This window comes from Pygocentrus nattereri, chromosome 23, assembly GCF_015220715.1.
Source record: "Pygocentrus nattereri isolate fPygNat1 chromosome 23, fPygNat1.pri, whole genome shotgun sequence".
Taxonomy (NCBI): Eukaryota; Metazoa; Chordata; class Actinopteri; order Characiformes; family Serrasalmidae; genus Pygocentrus; species Pygocentrus nattereri.
The window spans coordinates 3849889-3871035 of NC_051233.1; the positions used below are offsets into that span (position 1 = coordinate 3849889).

The 21147-nt window shown below is 41.6% G+C and overlaps 1 pseudogene; it reads right to left on the minus strand.

Annotated features, from left to right (window-relative positions):
* Nucleotides 1-16545: 16545 nt before the first annotated feature.
* Nucleotides 16546-19176, minus strand: LOC108439154 (annotated as a pseudogene).
* Nucleotides 19177-21147: the final 1971 nt, after the last annotated feature.

Genomic DNA, 21147 nt, shown 5'->3' on the forward strand with positions numbered 1-21147 from the left:
CACATTATCGCTGCCAAGGATAACAAAGTAAGCTCAAGCACAGTTCAGGAAGACGTTGTCAGAAGAAATCATTTTGCAGATACAAGGTTAACTTTACAGGAAAAGGGGGGGAAAATAACTTTTACTTATGACTTGAAACCAGACTTTTTGCCCCGAGTGAATTTGGTCCATTCATCATGAAATGTACAAACAATATAAAGGACACCGTGTATTTTCAAACAGTGTTAAAAACTGAAATGTCAAAATTGGAGATGCAAGCTTTTCTTGACAAGAGATGCAGTATGAAGACTCATCTAGTGCTTACTTGTCAAAACAGTGAGCAGCAGTCAACACCCACTGCTTCTTGATTAGCACACCTCCACATATATGCCTGTAGTGTGAACCTTCTAGGGCTTGCAGAGAGGCCTATGGTAAAGAGCACAGTGGAAAAAACGACAAGTAGGTCATGCAGCGTGTGCCAAATGTTCTGTAGCCAGTGTGACTCTACCCAATTTCCACCAAAATAAAAGATGAAAGCATCCCTCTTATACTTAAACTGCCCTTTAACATTTACCTGCCATGGCCAAAAGTTCGGTTTTGCCACTTCTCCTCCCACAACTCTGGACTGGAGCTGTGGTTCGGCGGTGACTCTTAGCAGAGAAAAGTCTTACCAGAGCAAGTGGAACTTTTAATGAAGAATTCTTACAAAGCCCTTTCACATTCTTACCACATCTTACTCTTAATATTAAATGTCCATCATATAGTTTACAAATGCTTTGTATTTTGAATCGGTCAGAACTTACCAAGTGCAGCAAAGGTGGTCAGGTAGAAGATTCTCAGCATCTTTGCAGAGATTCAGAACAATATGCCCACCAGAAAATGTTGACACCTTTTTATACGGTAAGGAGCTTGCATCAGGGGACTTGTTTTTGTTGTTCAAGGATGCTTTCAGTTTTGTTTTCAACAGCATACATTGTCTAACATGCACAAGGAGATTATAGGGAAAATGATATTGAGGAATTAAACCATCAATGGCTTTCAATTTGTCCATGTGAAATCAGAGTCTAAGAACCTTGCAATTGTTGGGTATGGACATTAAATTACATCACCCTGAAGTACTAGGGGTACCCTGCTTTTTCATGTCTTTCTTCTAGGTGATTTATTTATTTATCTTGCCCTAATAATAGTAATTATGCTTGACCTTCTTTTGTACCACTCAAAAGAAGTGAATGACTATGGTGGCTTGGCAGAGGCTGGTGCTGGGCTTGAGAACTGGTTTGGGTTAAATAAATGTCCAGGCATAAATCCAGTGGGTTCTCAGTTCCATCCAGTGGGGGCTCCTGCCTGGAGGTGAGATTAAAACACAAGAATATAATTTACAGCATCATGACTCCATCCCATACATGTGGAGGCTGACAAGTATACTGCACTAAAAAGGTTGAAATCGAGGGACGGACAGCCTGTTCCTTGGCCTCTGAAGTTTAGCTCTCCTCATGTGGTTACCTCCTCTAGTGTGGACAAGCCTGTCAGCCCCGTCTCTCTACCCCCTCGACTCTGAGGCCTGTCAGCTACTTTTGAGTTAGTTTGACATGCCTTGTTTTATTCATGCTTATGTTCAGCACAACTTAGCAGCAATCATGTGGCAGGAGTAAGAAATGATAATCCAGTTTACACTTAAATCAACAAACGTACATTATATAATGCAAAATGAGATTTGGTCCTCATCAGGATGCCAAGCTCCAAAGAGGTTTCTGTCTTGTTGATGATGGTAAAGGTAGGCATTGCATGATATGCACCTCCAAGGGTTTTTGTGTGTTCTCCCCTATGTATCCTGCAATATATATATATATACACAGGTCTTATGGCCAGTGGAAGTCTTCATGTGGTCAGTGACAAGCTTCTCTCCAGGAACTGTTCGAAAGGAGCTCAGGAAGATCAAAGCATGGAAAGCTACAGATACGGATGGCATCAGTGGCAGTCTCCTTAAGATCACCTGTCTGGAATAGTTGAACATGTATCCAACACGAGCCTGAAGCTCGGGAGGGTACCACAACTATGGAAAACATCTTGCGGTACCAGTGCCAAAGACACGGTATCCAAAAGACCTAAGCAGCTACAGGCCAGTGGCACTGACGTCCCACCAGGTGAAGATGCTACCCTTGTTCACAAGATGTACATATGCAACAATATTTTTGTGTGGTTGTTGGTTGTAACATGACAGGACTGACTTCTATACCTCACTTTATTGAATGGTTTACATTTTTTTTTGCTCAGGTCATGGCTGAGCCAGCACTGTCGTTGTCAGAGAACAAAAATTACAGAAGAAATGGGAATTCTTACTGAAGAAGGTGGAGGATTCCTACGAAGTCATGAACATTCTTAGCACTTCACACTTTTGGCGTGTGTAATGTTCCTTTATATACTGTCACTTATGATATACAAGTAAATAAATACAGGGAACATAATGTGGTTCTCAGCATCTTTTGTTCAGAAAAACACCTAAGAAATTACATCACACACAAATATCTAAGGGGAAAACAATACTGACATTCAATAATCAATGTTATGCAATTTGCACTCAACCTTGAATCTTGCAATTGCTGGGTATGCACATTACAAAGCGAAGGACCTCAGTACAGTAGGGAGATTAAGGTCTTCCTTTATCCTTCTTCAACAGTAGTAATTACTCTATGGTGGCTTAGCAAAATACAGCAGTTCCTGAAGCTGATCTAACCTGTGTAATCATGCTTTTGAGAACCCGAGCTTTGTATCAGATCCATCTATGAAATTCAACACAAAGCATACTAACAAAAACGAAAGAGAAAGGCGTACAAAACTAAATTCACTGGACTGTTAGGGCTTCAGCCTTTCAGCCCGGGCAATGTTTAACTTGTGCCTAATGAACTGGGACTTTTTTTTTTTTTTCTAGAAACATTTTTATAATAAATTTATTATATTAATTATTATAAATTTATAATAAATATCTTGCTGTTGTTGGAACAAAACCTTGTATCTCCCCTTTTTTTTTTGTTTTTGTTTTTTTCTTTTTCAATTTGACATTTTGAAAATGCATGTTGGGCTTTACATTGTGTGTACATTTTACAATGGTCATTTCTTTTGGTCCAAAAATGACCTGATGTCACGATTGGCTCCTCCCACTCCATGTGCATTTGTTTTCGTTTTGTAACTCCGCCCTTGATTGTGTTCACCTGTCCCTCATTGTCCCGTGTATTTAAGCCCTGTGTTTGCCCCTTGTGTTTGCCGGTCTTTGTATCTGGTCTTTGTCGGTTGTATCGGTCTGTTTGTTGTTTGACTCTTTTTTGAGGCACTGTTCCTTTTGTCATGTCTGTCCCCCAATCTCTACGTGTTGGCTATATGAACCTGGACTGTCTCGACTATGACCCTGGATTTGCCCTTAATAAAAGTCGCTTACCTCCGCTCATGCGTCCACCTCATCGCTCCCCGTTACACCTGAAAAAGTCTGGTTCCATTCACTTCCACTGAAAGTCATGTACGCCTCTTTCCGTCTCCTGTAAAGTTACTGTATTGGAGAGAATGTCTTTCCGATAACAGCTCTATATGTTTGGACAGTTTGGTTTAACAGTTCTTCCTCTGGCAATGCTCTTCCTCTTTGTCTTGAGTTTAAGAAATGAGTAACAGTTTACTCTTTCCACAAGTCTCTGGTGCAGCGACTTCTTTTTTTTTTTTCCAAGTTTAGATTGTGACATTTTAGGGTGTACAAGGTATTAATTAGTGGGTCCTGGACCCAAGAGATCCCTTATGGTCAATGTTAAAATGTAATAAATTCCCAATGATGTAATAAGGAATTAAACGTTTAACTGATAAAGTAAAGACATTGTATCAGTGCCTGTATCAGACTAACTAAACCAAATTCTAGTTTAATGGGGTTAACGTTTTGGTGAGGCAGTGAGAGGAAGGCTGATCTGTAATGGGTTCTCTTTGTGAGATGAGCCTAAAATTGCTTCATCCTTTTTGAGAAATTCTGTAAACTTGTTTCTGCTGTTCAAGCTGTTTGAGATGAGGGTTTCCAGTGTCTGTTAGCTGAAAAATGTGGCCCTGACACACAATCCGAGGCCACCATTCTCATTGGTTCATGTAAACTAAGCTCTAGTGGTGGAAGGTGATCATTCTGGTGAGCCAGCCAGGAGCAGCAATGCTCCAGCATCACTTCTATTTGCAAGACAAACCATCAGTATGAAAAAACAAGAGATGCATGGTTGCAGTTTTGGGAGGGATTTTGGTTGTTGAATTGAGGAGAGAGCTTTATTTACACTGGTAAACAACCTGGCTAAAATGTGTCTGACCACCTTTAAGTTTTAACATCATTTAGCATTGTGAAATTGTTAAAGTAATCTATTGCAAATTACTAATTACTTCCACAAACTGCAGTAGGATTATTTTACAGGCTAAAGAGTTGAAAACACTTGAGAATGCAGCCGATTTGTCAGCACAACCTGCACCTGTAAGAATTTTCCTGCATATTTTCCAAATATATCTACACTGGACAAACATTAGGTCCTCTGCTAAAGCCTTGTTAAGATGAATATGCCTATGAGAGATTTACTCACTGGCCACTTTGTTAGGTGTTCAGTTGCTCGTTAACACAAACAGCTAATCAGCCAATCACACGGCAGCAACTTAGTGCATTTAGACATGTAGAGGTGGTCAAGACGACTTGCTGAAGTGCAGAACGGGGAAGAAAGGGGATTTAAGGGACTTTGAACGTGGCGTGGTTGTTGGTGCCAGACGGGCTGGTCTGAGTATTTCAGAAACTGCTGATCTGCTGGGATTTTCACGCTCAACCATCTCTAGGGTTTACAGAGAACGGTCCGAAAAAGAGGAAATATCCAGTGAGCGGTCAGTTGTGTGGACGAAAATGCCTTGTTGATGTGAGAGGTCAGAGGAGAATGGGCAGACTGGTTCCAGATGATAGAAAGGCAACAGGAACTCAAATAACCAACCAGAATCTCTGAGGAACGTTTCCAACACCTTGTTGAAAGTCTGTCATGAAGAATTAAGGCAGTTCTGAAGGCAAAAGGGGGTCCAACAAATAGTACCTAATAAAGTGGCCAGTGAGTGTTGTAACCATTATTAGGTGTACAGTACGGTAAGTGTAGTTCTTAGATATAGCAAAGTATGTATATAAGAAATTCAATTGGGCCAATCAGAAGTTTCCTCACTAGATTTGACTACAGAGCCAGAGCAACCAAACCACTGAGACCACACTGGACTACTAAAAGTATATTTGGGAAAAGGAATTGTTCAATTTAATACAAAAAAACACAATTCAATGCATACAAAACATGTTACCCGGGTAATTGTGAGAAGAGAAAAAAACAAAGAAAATAATAAACACCAGTCACGTTCAGAAAATGGAAATTAGAGAATCCTGGGACTTAGACGTCCTTTAGTGTTCTGATTCCAATTGGAAATGTGTTCGCATACCACAGTCCATGTCCACAAAATTAAGTCGAGCGAATGTAGGATCCTGCGATTTGTGGGAGTGCAAGTTTAGCCTACCAAGCTCAGAAGTGAATAGGCTCAGTGTCAGTGTGAATGTGGAATCAGAGTTCAGTTCAGTTCGCTGCATGCAGTAAGGTTCCTTGGTTCAGATAGTCGGGCTCGGCTCGCCATCCAAATCACTGGAATTCAGTTCAACTTCACCTCTCTCAAAAAACCTGACCAATGCGGGGAAACCGCAGCATGCTCACACGGGGTAGACAACGCAGACGCTCCAATTACAGCTCCAGGTAAGTAATCCTGCCAACTAGGAATGTTCTGTGATGTTTTAGTGAACTTTTATTAACTTTTACTTTGTTTTATTTCCGATTAGCTGGAAAGATCTGAGCTCCAGGTGCTCGCTCTACCGCTGTCTGCCCTAGTGTGAGAAAAACGCCGGGAACCGCGTGTTCACCCGCCGCACACACCTATGTTGTGCAACCTCATTGGTCAACAAACCTCCCTAGGCCTGCAAGCCAATCAGAAACCAGAAATAAATCCCATAAAATAAAATAAAATAAACCATTTTTTTTCTTGTCATTTATTTAAAGTAAATATGTGTTTAACCTAGTTTCTTGTGCAAATAAATTATTTAATTATTTTTATTAATTCCACTATTGCTGTTCTTTCTAAAAGTTTAACAACTAAATGACTAAATTATTAGTCTGGGCTACACCCTCCCCTCTTGAAATCATGCACGTCCCTGTGCATGGGGGTGGCTGCTTGGTTGTAAGCTTAGGGCAGGAAGTAAGCAAATATTCTGAATCTTGGGCATCTTGCAGAACATCCGTAAAGGCTGTACTCAACCCTTGGAACAAGGACTGAACAATGGATATTAGTGGATGTCCCAGGCGTGAATACTGTAACCTGTCAGGTCTTTCTCTGTTTCTTGTCGATCGTCTAATACCATCAAGTGTTTCTGTGGCGGCATCGTCACTTGATACAGCATTGCTCTCTTCCAATGGGACGTTACTAACTTCCTCTGGTTGTTCATACATCCGGATGCTCTGTTCAGCCATTTCCTGAGGTTCAGCCTCATCTGCCGGCTCAGAAGAATTGGCATTGGAGTCTGCCTCGGCTGGTTCTGCAACATTTGTGTCAACTGCAAAAGTCAGATGAAGCGACTGACTTTCAGGCTGATCTTGTGTCTTTTCTCTCACAGGGGTACCTGGAGTTAGGTAGTCATCTTCCACTGGAACTACAACAGGTAGGTCATTTTTGTCTACAGGACCATCGGCAGGTAAGTTACTTTCATTTACAGGATCATCACCAGGTAAGTTACTTTCATCTCTCCTAGGTATCTCGTAGACAGCCGTAAATCTCGTGGGCGTCATGGCAGGCAATCTCCCATGTCTGTGAATCTCAAAGTCTTCCTCAAAATCAGAAAACACATCTTCTGTGTTGCACTCAGCAAACTGCCTTGTCTGGGGTCGGCGAGGACGTTGTGGTGTAACAGGCCTCCCCACACTCACTGGTAAAAAACTGCAAGGACGTAGGAGGTCTCTATGCAGAGTTCTCAAGGGACCATCATGATTTTCCGGCCTGACTGTGTAAACTGGGAGATCTCCTGCTTTCTTCACCACTACGTGGATGTCGGTTTCCCACCTATCAGCAAGTTTATGCTTGCCTCTCAGACGAACAGCTCGCACTAAAACTCGATCACCTGCTTCCAGCTTGGAGGCAGTTATGTGCGCATCGAACCTGGTTTTATTTGCTTTGGCATTCTTTTCAGAATTTAGGCTAGCTATCTTAAAACTATCTTCAAGGTGCGATTTGAGCTCTTGCACATATTGCGAATGGGACTTGCGCTGATCAGACTGCAATGGTAGACCAAATGCTAAGTCGACCGGCAGCCTCGGCTGTCGTCCAAACATTAACTCGTAAGGGGTGAACCCAGTTACATCGTTTCGTGTGCAATTGTAAGCATGTACCAGAGGCTTCACGAAATTCCGCCATCGGGATTTATCTTCGTCCCTCAATGTCCCAAGCATATTCAGAAGGGTCCTGTTGAAACGTTCCACAGGATTACTTCTGGGATGGTACGGTGTGGTATGAGTCTTACGAATCCCCATAAGCTGACATAGCTCTTTGATAACATGGGACTCGAAGTCTGGACCTTGGTCGCTATGCAAACATTCGGGAATACCATATTGAACAATTAAGTTATCCCATAGACATTTTGCGACAGTCTGGGCCTTCTGATTGGGTGTTGGAATAGCGATGGCGTATTTAGTGAAATGGTCTGTAAGGACCAGGACATCCTTAGTATTTTTACTGTCAGGTTCTATGGATAGAAAATCCATGCACACAAGCTCCAAAGGTCTGGTTGAGACAATGTTTGTCAATGGTGCAGCTTTCTCTGGTAAGCTTTTTCTTCGAACACATCTTTCACACGTCTTGACCTTCCTTTCCACATCATCTGCTAACTTTGGCCAATAGAATCTGGTTCTTATCAAGTCCATGGTGCGGTCTATACCCATGTGTCCCATATCATCATGGAGACTTTTCAGGACCACAGGGCAAAGTTCTTCAGGCAAAACAAGTTGATACGTTGGAGTGCTACCTTCTAAACGCCTACGATACAATATCTGATTGTGTAGACTAAGGCGGCTCAACTGACGTAACAGATAGGTAATCTGAGGAAGCTCTGTTCGGATTGCTGGAACTAACTTCTCACCAGTCTCTATCATACTGATAACCTCTCTGATACAGGGGTCAGCTCTCTGCTTGTCTCTAATTTCCTCCTCGGAAAAATGAGGAATGATGGGTAAACCACCATGTTGATCCTCACTAGCGAAGCTGTCTGGAATAGCATCAGAAGAAACTGCTAGTGACTGTACTAAAGCAACGGCACTATTTTCCTCACTAGTAACATTGTTAACTAGGTGTTTCTCACAGAGAGCATACACAGCATCTTTACTTATACTGACACTAGAATCATCTAGATGTGTGTGAGTGAACTGACAAATTCGCTCTCTTTCTTTCTGAGACATTACATCTTCAGTTAACCCTCCATGGGACCTTCTGGAAAGACCATCTGCATCAGAGTTCTGTTTACCTGCCCTGTACTTGAGTTTAAATGTGAAAGTTGACAGGGCAGCTAGCCATCTGTAACTAGTGGCATCCATCTTAGCAGTGGTTAAAATATATGTGAGGGGGTTACTGTCAGTTATAACAGTAAAATTACTCCCATACAAGTAGTCATTGAACTTTTCGGTTACAGCCCACTTTAATGCTAGAAATTCTAGTTTGTGAGCTGGATACTTTGATTCACTGCGTGACAGCCCCCTACTAGCATAAGCTATGACTCGCATAATACCCTCTTGTTCTTGGTACAGGGCTGCCCCTAACCCTGTGGTGCTAGCGTCGGTGTGCAGGACGTAAGGGATTTTGGAGTCTGCAAAGCCGAGAACAGGAGCCGTAGTAAGCTTTGTTATGATGGTGTTAAACGCAGTCTCGCATGCAGATGTCCATCGACCACCAAATGATTCCTTCAGATCATGGTACTGGCTGTCTTTTGCTTTGTGTTTGAAACTCTTTCGCAGTGGTGGGTACCCAGATGTTAGATCAGTGAGGGGCTTCACAATACTGGAGTAATCCTTGATGAATCGTCGGTAGTATCCCGAGAACCCAAGGAAAGACCTTAACTGCTTCAAGTTTTGCGGTCTGGGCCACGTCTTCAAGGCTTCCACCTTATCAGGGTCTGTCTCTACTCCACTCTGAGACACTATGTGGCCCAGGTATCTGACGGAGGTTTGGAAAAACCTACATTTTGCCGGAGAAAGCTTTAATCCATACTCTTTCAGACGACTAAGGACTCGCATCAGCCTGATTTCATGTTCTTCCAATGTTTTTGAGAAAACAATTACATCGTCCAAAAACACGACTACTTCTCTCAAGTTCATATCGCCCACACATTTTTCCATTAGCCGCTGAAAAGTACTAGGAGCATTTGTGATCCCTTGTGCCATCCGGTTAAACTCCCAGAAACCTAAGGGGCACACGAAAGCGGTCTTTGGTTTATCAGCCTCCTCCACTTCAATTTGATAATAGCCTGATTTTAAATCGAGCACAGTAAACCACTTGGATCCGGTAAGGGCGGAAAATGTCTCTTCCAGGTTTGGAAGTGCATATGCGTCCTTCACAGTCTGAAGATTTAACTTTCGATAGTCTACACAAAGACGTACTTCTCCGTTCTTTTTCCTTACCACTACTATGGGGGACGAGAATGGTGACTCAGATTCACGAATTATTCCAGCTTGTAGTAGCTCCTGAAGATGCCTACGAACTGCATCCAGGTCGTGTGGATGTATAGGACGTGCTCTGTGCTTGAAGGGAGTCTCATCAGAAAGCTTGATGTGATGCTTCACCCTGTCTGTTCTACCAAAGTCAATATCGCTCTGAGCAAAAACTTCAGGCATGCTGTTTAATTTCTTTGTAATTCGGTCCTTCCATTCAGCAGAAACGGGGGAATCGCCAAAATTAAAACTTAATTTGGGCTTTTCGTCAGAATTCACTTCTTCTGTATTTACACTTTGCTGCTGGGACAGAACTGTCTGAATGACACTGAGCTCAGCAAGAATGCATTTGGGAGGAATAACAATGTCACGTTCGGATTCATTCTTTAGCATTACAGACACCTTATAAGGTGGCTGACTTGGAACATCGATGAGGCAGGGTTGTACAAGTAACCCTCCTGGAAGAGAGGACCAAGTAGGATGTTCTAGAATTGCCTTAGTCTCATTGGTGTATTCCTTCACTACAGCACAACCGTTCACAACTACAAACTGTCCAGCAGAAATTAACTGTGGGGTTTTGTCATGTAGCTTAACAAACCCAAAAGCACTGCCTTGGTGATGGCATTGTCTTAACTCTAGAACTTTAAGTACTGCTCTATAACCATACAAGGGTGACTCTGGGGTTGCAGCAGCAGTTTCACTGGCAGTCTCATACAGAACATCAAGTGTGTTAGTGCCAATCAGCACATGAGGTTGTGACTCAGAAGTAGTGTCTGGAACTACTAGAGCAAGTGTTGGGACTTCCACTTCTATGCCAGTGAACTCTTTTGGGAAAACAACACTCAGTTCCACATAGCCTAAGTAAGGTACGGACTGGCCATTTGCTCCCTCAACCTCTAGCAAGTCAGACAGTGAATTAATCTGATGGTCAGATAAGTTCTTCTGAAAGAATGAATGGGACACTGTGGTCACCTGAGATCCCGTATCTAATAAACAGCTTGTATGGGCATGCCCTATTTTTATCTGTGCTGTGCATTTTGTTCCTACTAAGCCTTTTGGCAACCCACGACAGTTCTGTTTCATGTGTGCTTGTTTCAATGTGGCATGCATTTTATTACCTTTCTTCAAGTTATTTTCACTGGGACTGTGATCAGCTACAGCTCCTGTCTGTCCCGTGACAGGAACTGACTTCAGTTTAAAGAAGACTTGGACTCGTGCTGAGTCTCCCACAGTTGCTGACGCTCTCTCAATTCTTTCCTTTTAGAAGCTACAAAGGCAGGATTTGCATCAAACTCACAAGTAGCAACAATGTGGCCATCTTGTCCACAGCGAAAGCAATACCAAGGTTTTGGCTTGGAGACTGGACAATGAAAGGTAGGTGACTTACATTCTTTCTTCACATGGTCAGGTTTTTGTGTTTCAGCTTTTTTCAGTTGTTCTCTTTTTGATGGTTCGGTTCTGGATAGCGCTTTTCTTTCTTGTTTCTTTGTCATCATCAAGGTCAATTGGCTCTTTAATTCTGCAACTTGTTTTTTTAATTCAATCATCTCACCTTGAGTGGAATTGGTGGGTGTTTCGTCACACTCACAAGCACTGTGCTGGTGCAGAGAAGCTTTGTGCTTTACAGCTCCAAGATGTTGCTTCATTCTCAGTGTCTTGGCCTCTTGCTTGTCCTCAGCTGTGCGCAACAACAACAGCAGTTCAGCAAATGGGGGAGGACTGTCCCTCTTGCACTCTAGCTGCAGATCAACTAGTAGGCTATTCTCCCAACAACCTCTACAAAACTGTTTTAGAAGGTGCTTGTCAGCATTGTCAGCTGAAACTCCACCTGCTCTCACTGCAAGACTCAACGCCAATTGGAGACGCTGCAAATAAGCAGAAGGTTTCTCTCCCATGTTCTGTAACGTGTTCATAAATCGAGCAAACAGTTCCTCTCCATCCTCAACTAAACCAAAGGCTGAATCTAGAAGCTGTAGATAGCATGTAGGAGAAGCTTCAGGGCCAAGGTGCCTGATGACATCAGTAGCGGGAGCTAGAAGACTTTCAATTATTTTTCGTGTTTTCTCAATCTCAGAGACTGAAGGGTCATTCATCATCAGATCAACATGAGAACGCCATGTGTCATAATCGGCTTCGCTGTATGGTCTAGGATTCTTCCCAGAAAAAGTTCTCAGCCTCAAGGATAAATGTGCAAATGAAGATTTCTCCTCACTCCTCACTATATGTTCTACTACTAGCTTCTGGACTTCGGGAGGATTAATTGCACCAGGATCCAGTGAGGGAATCACTTTTTGCACAGGTGACAGTGGTGGAATTATCAATGGAGTTGTGTCGGTTTTGTAAGACTCAGGCTCACGAGGGATGTCAAGCAACAATAAAGGTGAACTCCCTAGTTGGCGGTACTCTTTGGACTGTTCAGGACTGAGTTTTTGGCCAGCAAGCTCAGAAGCTTCCACAGACTCACCTATTTGTGCTAGGGCTTCCTTCAACATCTCTTCGAAGTCCTTGCCACTTAGCTTGGCTACTCTTTTTAATTCACCCAGGTATGTCTGTGTAACACTACCCCCTACTTTTTGGCAATAGACATTAGCTAAAGCACTCACACAGTATCTACTGTTAGATTCATCTGACAGTGTCTGAGTATGAGGCAGCATGGGCTCTAGAATCTGCATGGCTGTACCATAAGTGTACTCTACTATTAAGTTTGAGTGGAGTTCTGATGTGGGATCATCTACCATAAAAGTTCTATTTATTGAACTATATTTCTTCAGAAAAGTAAGAACCTCTTCCTCTATGCTAGACCCAGCTATCCCACTGACTATAACTGAGTTTGGAACTTTGACACCAGATTGCTCGATAAATTCCATTTTGGGAGATTATCCTGTCCTAATTTAGGAATACAACCCAAGTTCAGTGTGTGTCTCAAACATAAGATTTAGTATAAAACTAGCTCCTGGCTGGCTCGCCAACTTCTGTAACCATTATTAGGTGTACAGTACGGTAAGTGTAGTTCTTAGATATAGCAAAGTATGTATATAAGAAATTCAATTGGGCCAATCAGAAGTTTCCTCACTAGATTTGACTACAGAGCCAGAGCAACCAAACCACTGAGACCACACTGGACTACTAAAAGTATATTTGGGAAAAGGAATTGTTCAATTTAATACAAAAAAACACAATTCAATGCATACAAAACATGTTACCCGGGTAATTGTGAGAAGAGAAAAAAACAAAGAAAATAATAAACACCAGTCACGTTCAGAAAATGGAAATTAGAGAATCCTGGGACTTAGACGTCCTTTAGTGTTCTGATTCCAATTGGAAATGTGTTCGCATACCACAGTCCATGTCCACAAAATTAAGTCGAGCGAATGTAGGATCCTGCGATTTGTGGGAGTGCAAGTTTAGCCTACCAAGCTCAGAAGTGAATAGGCTCAGTGTCAGTGTGAACGTGGAATCAGAGTTCAGTTCAGTTCGCTGCATGCAGTAAGGTTCCTTGGTTCAGATAGTCGGGCTCGGCTCGCCATCCAAATCACTGGAATTCAGTTCAACTTCACCTCTCTCAAAAAACCTGACCAATGCGGGGAAACCGCAGCATGCTCACACGGGGTAGACAACGCAGACGCTCCAATTACAGCTCCAGGTAAGTAATCCTGCCAACTAGGAATGTTCTGTGATGTTTTAGTGAACTTTTATTAACTTTTACTTTGTTTTATTTCCGATTAGCTGGAAAGATCTGAGCTCCAGGTGCTCGCTCTACCGCTGTCTGCCCTAGTGTGAGAAAAACGCCGGGAACCGCGTGTTCACCCGCCGCACACACCTATGTTGTGCAACCTCATTGGTCAACAAACCTCCCTAGGCCTGCAAGCCAATCAGAAACCAGAAATAAATCCCATAAAATAAAATAAAATAAACCATTTTTTTTCTTGTCATTTATTTAAAGTAAATATGTGTTTAACCTAGTTTCTTGTGCAAATAAATTATTTAATTATTTTTATTAATTCCACTATTGCTGTTCTTTCTAAAAGTTTAACAACTAAATGACTAAATTATTAGTCTGGGCTACAGTGTGCTTGCACATGCGCTGAGAAAATGGCTCATGAGTTTAGCCTGTTTCTACACGAAACAATTTACGTTGAAATGATGAGCCATTTTTTTTACCATGTGTGTTGCTGTATGCTGGGTTTCAAAAGCTGAATTACTGAGTTAAAACCGCATTAATTCCATGCAATCAAATGTTAGATAGGAACCTATTTAGCGAGTTCAAATTCAAGTAAATCTAACTAGCCGGTGTTCCATCAAACTCAGTTCCTCCTTAAATTCATCTTCGCTTTCATGAATCAGGTTCCAAGCACTGTGCAACTACAGAAAGCGATAAGGCTCAAGGAGAACCAGAGTGTTATATTCAGGCATAAGAATGACTGACCCGTTTATCTTTCCACTGTTGCAATGCTGTGTGAAAGCGTGATCTGACTTATCAGGGGATCTGAATCAGATGCGACACTGGCATCACGATATCTCACGAGGAATCTGGACACACCCAATGTCTAGGGATGAACTGCATTGAACTAAGCAGTCCACCAGTAAATCTAGCTACCTTTATCACACAGGTAGATTCAGCTGCTGGTCCAGTTTGTTGACATAATCAAAGAAACAGTGTGTTGACAAGATTTTCTACTAATGACAGGATGTCTGGTTCACTCCACCCTCAGGGTTAGAAATAAAGATGCCATGTAGGTTTATTTATTTATTTATTTATTTATTTATTTATTTATTTATTTATTTATTTTTTGTTCATTAAGGTACAAACCATGTAAATGTTCCCTCAAAAGGTACAACAGTGATGTTAAGGTCAGATTATGAGCCTTAAATCAGTTCCTCCAGGTGAAAAGTTGGTATTTGTTCCTTTTCATAACCGAATGTTTTAAAACAGAGCAGTAGAATAAAAGCCTGGAGGCGAGGTGGGGAGGCGGGGTGTGTGGAGTCAGTCCAGCTTAGAACAGATCATTTCAGTGGATTGTGGTTCAGTTATGTTCCCTGACTAAAGGGACTGAGATGGAGCCTTGAGGGTCCCACCCCAGTGACGAGACAGGTACTGCCCCAATGACTGTTTAGTACATCTTTTTATGAGAGTGTTTGGTAAAGCAATCATGTCAGGGATGAGTTATTTGGTGTTGTATAGTATCTTAGCAGCACCAAAGTAGTTAGTTCTAGGCAATTATTTCACAACTTTTGTTAAACATCATGGAAAAATATAGAGGTCCAGAATTCAGAAGGTTGGTGTGGCCATGTGAGATGCCAAAACTCAGACACTGGTAACTTTTAAATTTAAGGCATGCATAATGAAGATGACACACAGCTGAATCATCCATCCATCCATCCATCCATCCATCCATTTTCTAAGCGGGGGGGGCTGGAGTCCAGGATACACCCTGGACAGGTCACAGCTGCATTATTAGACAGAAATTTACTAGCGCACTCCAATATTACCTTATGCCATGATATATTTGGAAAAAATAACAATTGGTATCTTAATAATTGCCCAACGCTGTGATTTCCCCCAATCAGAATATGTGAAATATTCTAGGAAGTTTCAGAGAAAATGTGCTTTTTAAACAAAGATAATGCTAGCCCCTCATCCAAGAAGCATCCACTGAATGGCTGTTTGGTTCCATTGGCCATTGTGTGTCTATCGCAACCACATGTTGCATCATAACCTGAAGTGGCTTTTTGCAATGCAATGGCAGAACAGATGCCTGGTAAATGAGTGTGATTAACAGAAGACTGGCCCAGTATGTTGCCTCTCAGCAGGTGGAGTCCATTCAGACATTAAAGTACACAACACATCCCAAGATAATGAACACTATTCTAAACTGTGATGGTCTAAACAGCTTATTGAGCATCACTATTGCACCTAGAGTTGTGCATATGAAGATATCAACACATCTGGGACTCCGTCCTTCAGCTTTACATCAAATCACGTATCGCGTGAAGAGCTAATGATTTAGTTGGGTAATGCGCTCTTCAACACTTTACCTGATCTTGCATATCTCCTCCTCCTCCTCATCTTCGGTTTAAGAAATGAGTGACAGTTCACTCTTTCCACCAGTCTCGGATTTAAAAAACGTACAGTGGCATATTGTAAAATTCAGGACCCTCTATATTTTGCATCTTGTTTATGGTCAATGTGAATGTAATCTATTCCCAATAATGTAATAAGGAATACAAATATTATGTTATCAGTTAAGACATTCTATCAGTGCCAGTATTAGACTCACTAAACCAAATTCTAGTTTAATGGGGTTAATATTTTGTGAGCCAGTGAGAAGAAGGCTGGTCTGTATGACGTTCTCTTTGTGAGATGAGCCTAATTGCAATAGTAAGTAGTATCTGTTAGCTGACATGGCCCTGACATAGTCCAAAGCCACCACTCTCATTGGTTCATGTAAACTAAGCCCTAAGTTGTCATTTTGGCGAGCCAGCCTGGAGAAGCAGTGCTCCACTGTATGAAAAACCAGAGATGGTTTGCAGTTTTGGGAGGGATGGCTAAAATGTCTCAGACCACCTTACCATCCTTTAGCACTGTGAAAATGTTACTTACAGTAGTCTATTTCTCACAAATGGTAATGGGATTACTTTACTCAATACTTTACACCATAAAGAAAGCAAATAAATAAATAAATAACATGGCTCGAATAAAGGGAGAACATCAGAGTTATGCTTTCATTTCTGATCTTTATTGATTTTTAAATTGATTTCATATGCTTGTAATGTAGATCTGGATGTATTGATTGTAGAATAGTTAACTCTAAATGATGAATGTGTGGCATTCCCACACTCGGGACCGCATCAGTTTGTGCTGCAGTCCCTCTAGCCCGTCAGCTGTTGTGGATAAAAACATCATGGTCTCGATCAGTCGTGTTCCACATTAATCATCATCAAACAGAACAGTCATTGGAAGTATTTAAGAGTTATTATTTACCAAAGTGTATCTACTTACACACTGCACCCAGGGGATGAAGGCAGACACACGGGTGAAGACAGTAGGTTTTTTGCTGCAGCCTGCAGGATCCCAAAAGCTGGTCAGTCCATGGACAACGTAGTTTGTTCCGACCAGACAGTTCAGAGGGCCACCAGTGTCACCCTACAGGGAGAGACTCTCTAATAGTTAACACCTCTATACTGCTGAGCTTTCAATGGACTTACGAGTGGAACGTTTCAGTAAAACAAGTTGCTCTCACGTTGCAGCCAGAACTTGTTCTACCACCAGCACAGATCATGTTGTCCTTAATAGAAGAGTCCAGTGGCCAATAGGTGGAACGGCAGGAAGGGATTTCAACTATTGGTAGGGAGGCCTGCTTCAGTACATCAGAGAGTGGACCACCAGCTGCTTGTGACGGAGAGAAGTGGTGAGGAAATACAGGTCTAGATTCATGGTTTCATGTTTCAATTCATTGAGACTGCTTGCAACACATCTCAAACATCCTGATAGTTGTGTTTTTTCCCCTTAAACTCTGAGGATGACATTCTTATTACCACTGTTGGGGTAGTCAAGCAAAAAAATAATCCATTACTAATTACTTCTAACAAACTGTAATGGGATTATTTTACTCATTAGGCTTGAGCAGTGTGTGTTTTCATACCTTCACATCTTCCTGACATTTCACTGGGGTATATGATGGTGATCGAAGTCACTTATGCTGTCTCATCTAGCTTTATTGTATAATCTGATGGTGTTAGAAAGTGTCTTTGGTTCTGCAACCTTCTTTACCATTGTCCCTCAGAGAGAATGTATTTGGCTGAACTGACCAACACTGGACACAGGCTGTTTACTCACTTTCTGTGCTTCCCCAGCCAGTGATGTAACACGTCCATTTGGCAGAGGGCATCTGGTCTGAGGGAGGCAGGGTAGCCAGGTTCACGTAAGAGTTTAGAGTGGCCTCAGTGGACAGGAGGATCAAGGCAACATCACTCCTGAGGTCAGGGCAATAACAACAATATATTTTGTAATTGACTCATGTACTGCTGTTCATTTAAAAATGAGATTTTTAAAACCAGACATACAGTATTAGGTTTTTAGCCTGATTTTACTCCCTTCAACACATTGACATGGAAAAAACTGACAGCGTGGATGATCTGGTCGTGTGAAAGTGGACATTCATCAGGCACTGAAGTGATTATGTTTTAAGCATGTTTGATTTGTACTACTGAAAACATTCGAGTCCTGTAGTTTGAGGTGGTCAGCAGTGTAATTTGAATAAGTCCTGCAGCAGAGAATGAGTCATATTCCAGAGAGAAAACCCTGCCAAAGGCAAGTAAAGTCAATAAAGCCTTCACAATGTTTATAATTTATGACGCCAGACATCAAGGCACTGCCCAATTTCAAATCAGCTTCCTAGTATCAGTATCAGAAGTAGTATCAGTATCAGAGCTGTCAAAACAATAGTTTTGGTCTTCTCAGCCCCTACAGCCTTTGGTGTGTGTGTGTGTGTGTGTGTGTGTGTATTATAATATATTATATACTCAACCATGTCCTCTCCAGTCTGAACTTTGAGAAAAAGAATATCTATTTGGCTACAATGTTCAGTGTCCTTACAAAACAATTACAAAGAATTCTGTAAAAGACGCTCCCTTTTTCAAAAAAATTGGGAAGTTGTATAGTGTACACACAGCTTGATGATGATGTTGATGATGATGATGATGATGATGATGAACCTTTGTCACTAGTCACAAGTACCAGCGAAATTGGCCATCAACCCATTGCAACATTAATGCAAGCTACATTAATTCATTTCTTCTAAGGGTTGACACTAACAAGCTATGAAAAATCACACATCAACACAAAAACAATGGATCTTCCACAACTGACCCTTGATTCTTGTCCCAGTTGGGGTGGATGTAGGTGCGTTTCACTTTGAGGATCTGCTCCCTGCCCTCATTTTTCCTCAGGTCGTGATCACCAAGAGCGACTTGTGATACATTAACACTGAGGACAACAAACAGAACTGAGAAAGTTTTGTTGCTTTAGGAAAGCAATATATAGTATTAAATCACTTATACACGACCCTTCTATTGTTTTTGGCTTGTTTTTTTTACCCGTCTACACAGCGAGCAGCTGTCAACACCCATTGTTTTTTGATCAGCACACCTCCGCAGACATGTTTGTAGCTTAAGCCATTTTGGACTTGCAGAGAAGCCTGTGGTAAAGACCGAAACGAAACACTGACCAGCACAATACAAATCAAATAGCATGGGCAGGATATTTTCTATAGTGTTTGTATATAATGACAAAATCATATCTGGAAATGTTCCTCTTGAAATTAAGCTGCCCTTTAACATTCTTTACCTACCATGGCCAAGAGTTCGGTCTTGCCGTGTCACCCCAAATAACTCTGGTCTGAATTTTTTGCTCAGGCTCTGGCTGAGCCAGCACTGCCATTGGGAGAGAACGCAAAACTTTTCAAAGTATCAACAGAGAAATTGAAATTCTTACTGAAGAAGGTGGAGAATCCTTATAAAGCCATTGCACTTCTTACTCTCGGTGTTAAATGTTCTTCAGATAGTTAATATGAAACACAGATCAATCTTTTTGAAACAATCTTTTGTTTGTATTTTGCAGCAATATTCCACCGGGTCAGGCAGAAGATTCTCAGCATCTTCGCAGATGTTCAGAACAACAAATTTGATGCCTTTTTATACAGTCAGGAGCTTACATCAGGTGGTGGGTTGTTTTGAGAATGCTTTCAGTTTCTCTCTCTTCAATATAAACTCTACACGCTCACATTGTCTACTAAACACTCATGGAAATGTCACGCAAGAAGATTAAAGGTAAAATAATATCGAGGAATTTAATCAATGGTATTGAATTTGTACATGCAAAAAGACCCTAGGAACCCTGCAATTATTGACTATGGACAATACAAAGCAGGATACACCTGGTACTTTAGGGTGATTGAATGTCTTCGTCTTTTTATTTATTTATTTATTTATTTATTTTAAACACTCAATGCTATTTATCTTGGCTAATTAAATAATAGTATTTATGCTTGACCTGCATCAATTGTGCTACTCCCAAAAGAAGTGAATGACTATGGTGGCTTAGCAAAACCCAGTGGGTCCTACAATTGATCTTACAAGGCTCTTTGCACATGTGTGCTTTTGGGAACCCAAACCGTGTATTAGATCCATTTGTTATGAAACTCAACACCCAACCTTCTTACCAAAACGAAAGGGAAAGGTAGATGTGTGGGTCTAAGTCCAATGGACTGTTGGAGCTTCAGCCTTTTCTACCATGTTTGAACAAAAAGAAGTTTGACCAGAACCATGTTTAACTCATGCCCAACAACCTGGTTAGAACTTTTTTCATTGCATCATTTTTTTTTCTTCTTTTCTTTTCTAGATCTCCAAAACTTGAACAGACTCCCTTGGAGTGGTCTAATACACACTTTGTGGACAACTGACCATCACACCTAATGAGTTTGTTGAAATGGCAAATTCCAAATCGGTGAGTGTTAATCTGGAGTCGTCCCTGTTTTGCGGCTTTAACGGCCTCCACAATTCTGCAAAGGCTTTTTTACAAGCCTTTGCTGTGTCTCTGAAAATATTTCCCCATTCGGTCAAAAGAGCATTTGTGAAGTCAGGCACTGATGCTGGATGACGAGGCCTGGCTCCCAATCAACATTGGGCCTTCCCTATATTGTTACCACAAAGTATGGAAGCAAAACGCCCAAAGGTCTTTTGTATGCTTTAGCATTAACATCCTTGAATGGAACTAAGGAGCCCAAACCAAACCCTAAACAGCCCCAGACCGTTATGCCTTGTTGACCAACCTTTATTGTTGGCACTATGATTCTGGAATGAAGCGTTCTCCTGGCATCCTCCAAACAGATTCGTTTCAGGCTGCCAGATTTAAAAGTGTGATTTAATCACTGCACAGAACACCTTTCCACTGCTGCAGAGTCCAGTTGTGGTGTTTTTCACCACTCCAGCCTACACTTGGCATCGTGACTAGTGATCTTAGGCCTGTGTGCAGCTGCTCAGCTTCCCGTGAAGCTTGTGCTGATGTTGCTTTCAGAGACCGTTGGGAACTCTGTAGTAAGTGATGCAGTTTGTGGCAGAGCTGCTGTCACGCTTAGACACTCCCATTTTATTATAGCACTTAAAGCTGACTGGGGCAGATCTAGCAGGGCAGAAACAGGGTAACTTTGCATGACTGTGTTTGATTCAGTCATACAACTGAACTTAATGATTTAGGAAGGGAGTCCAGGCTTTTGGCCATAAAGTGAATGATTCAGTATTTAAATGAGAGATTTACAATGTGTTGGATCAAATAAATTAAGGAAAGAAAAAAAAGATTTATGGCTCACTTTTACATTTTTAATGGTATTTATGCAGCTGTAAAGCCTTTAAG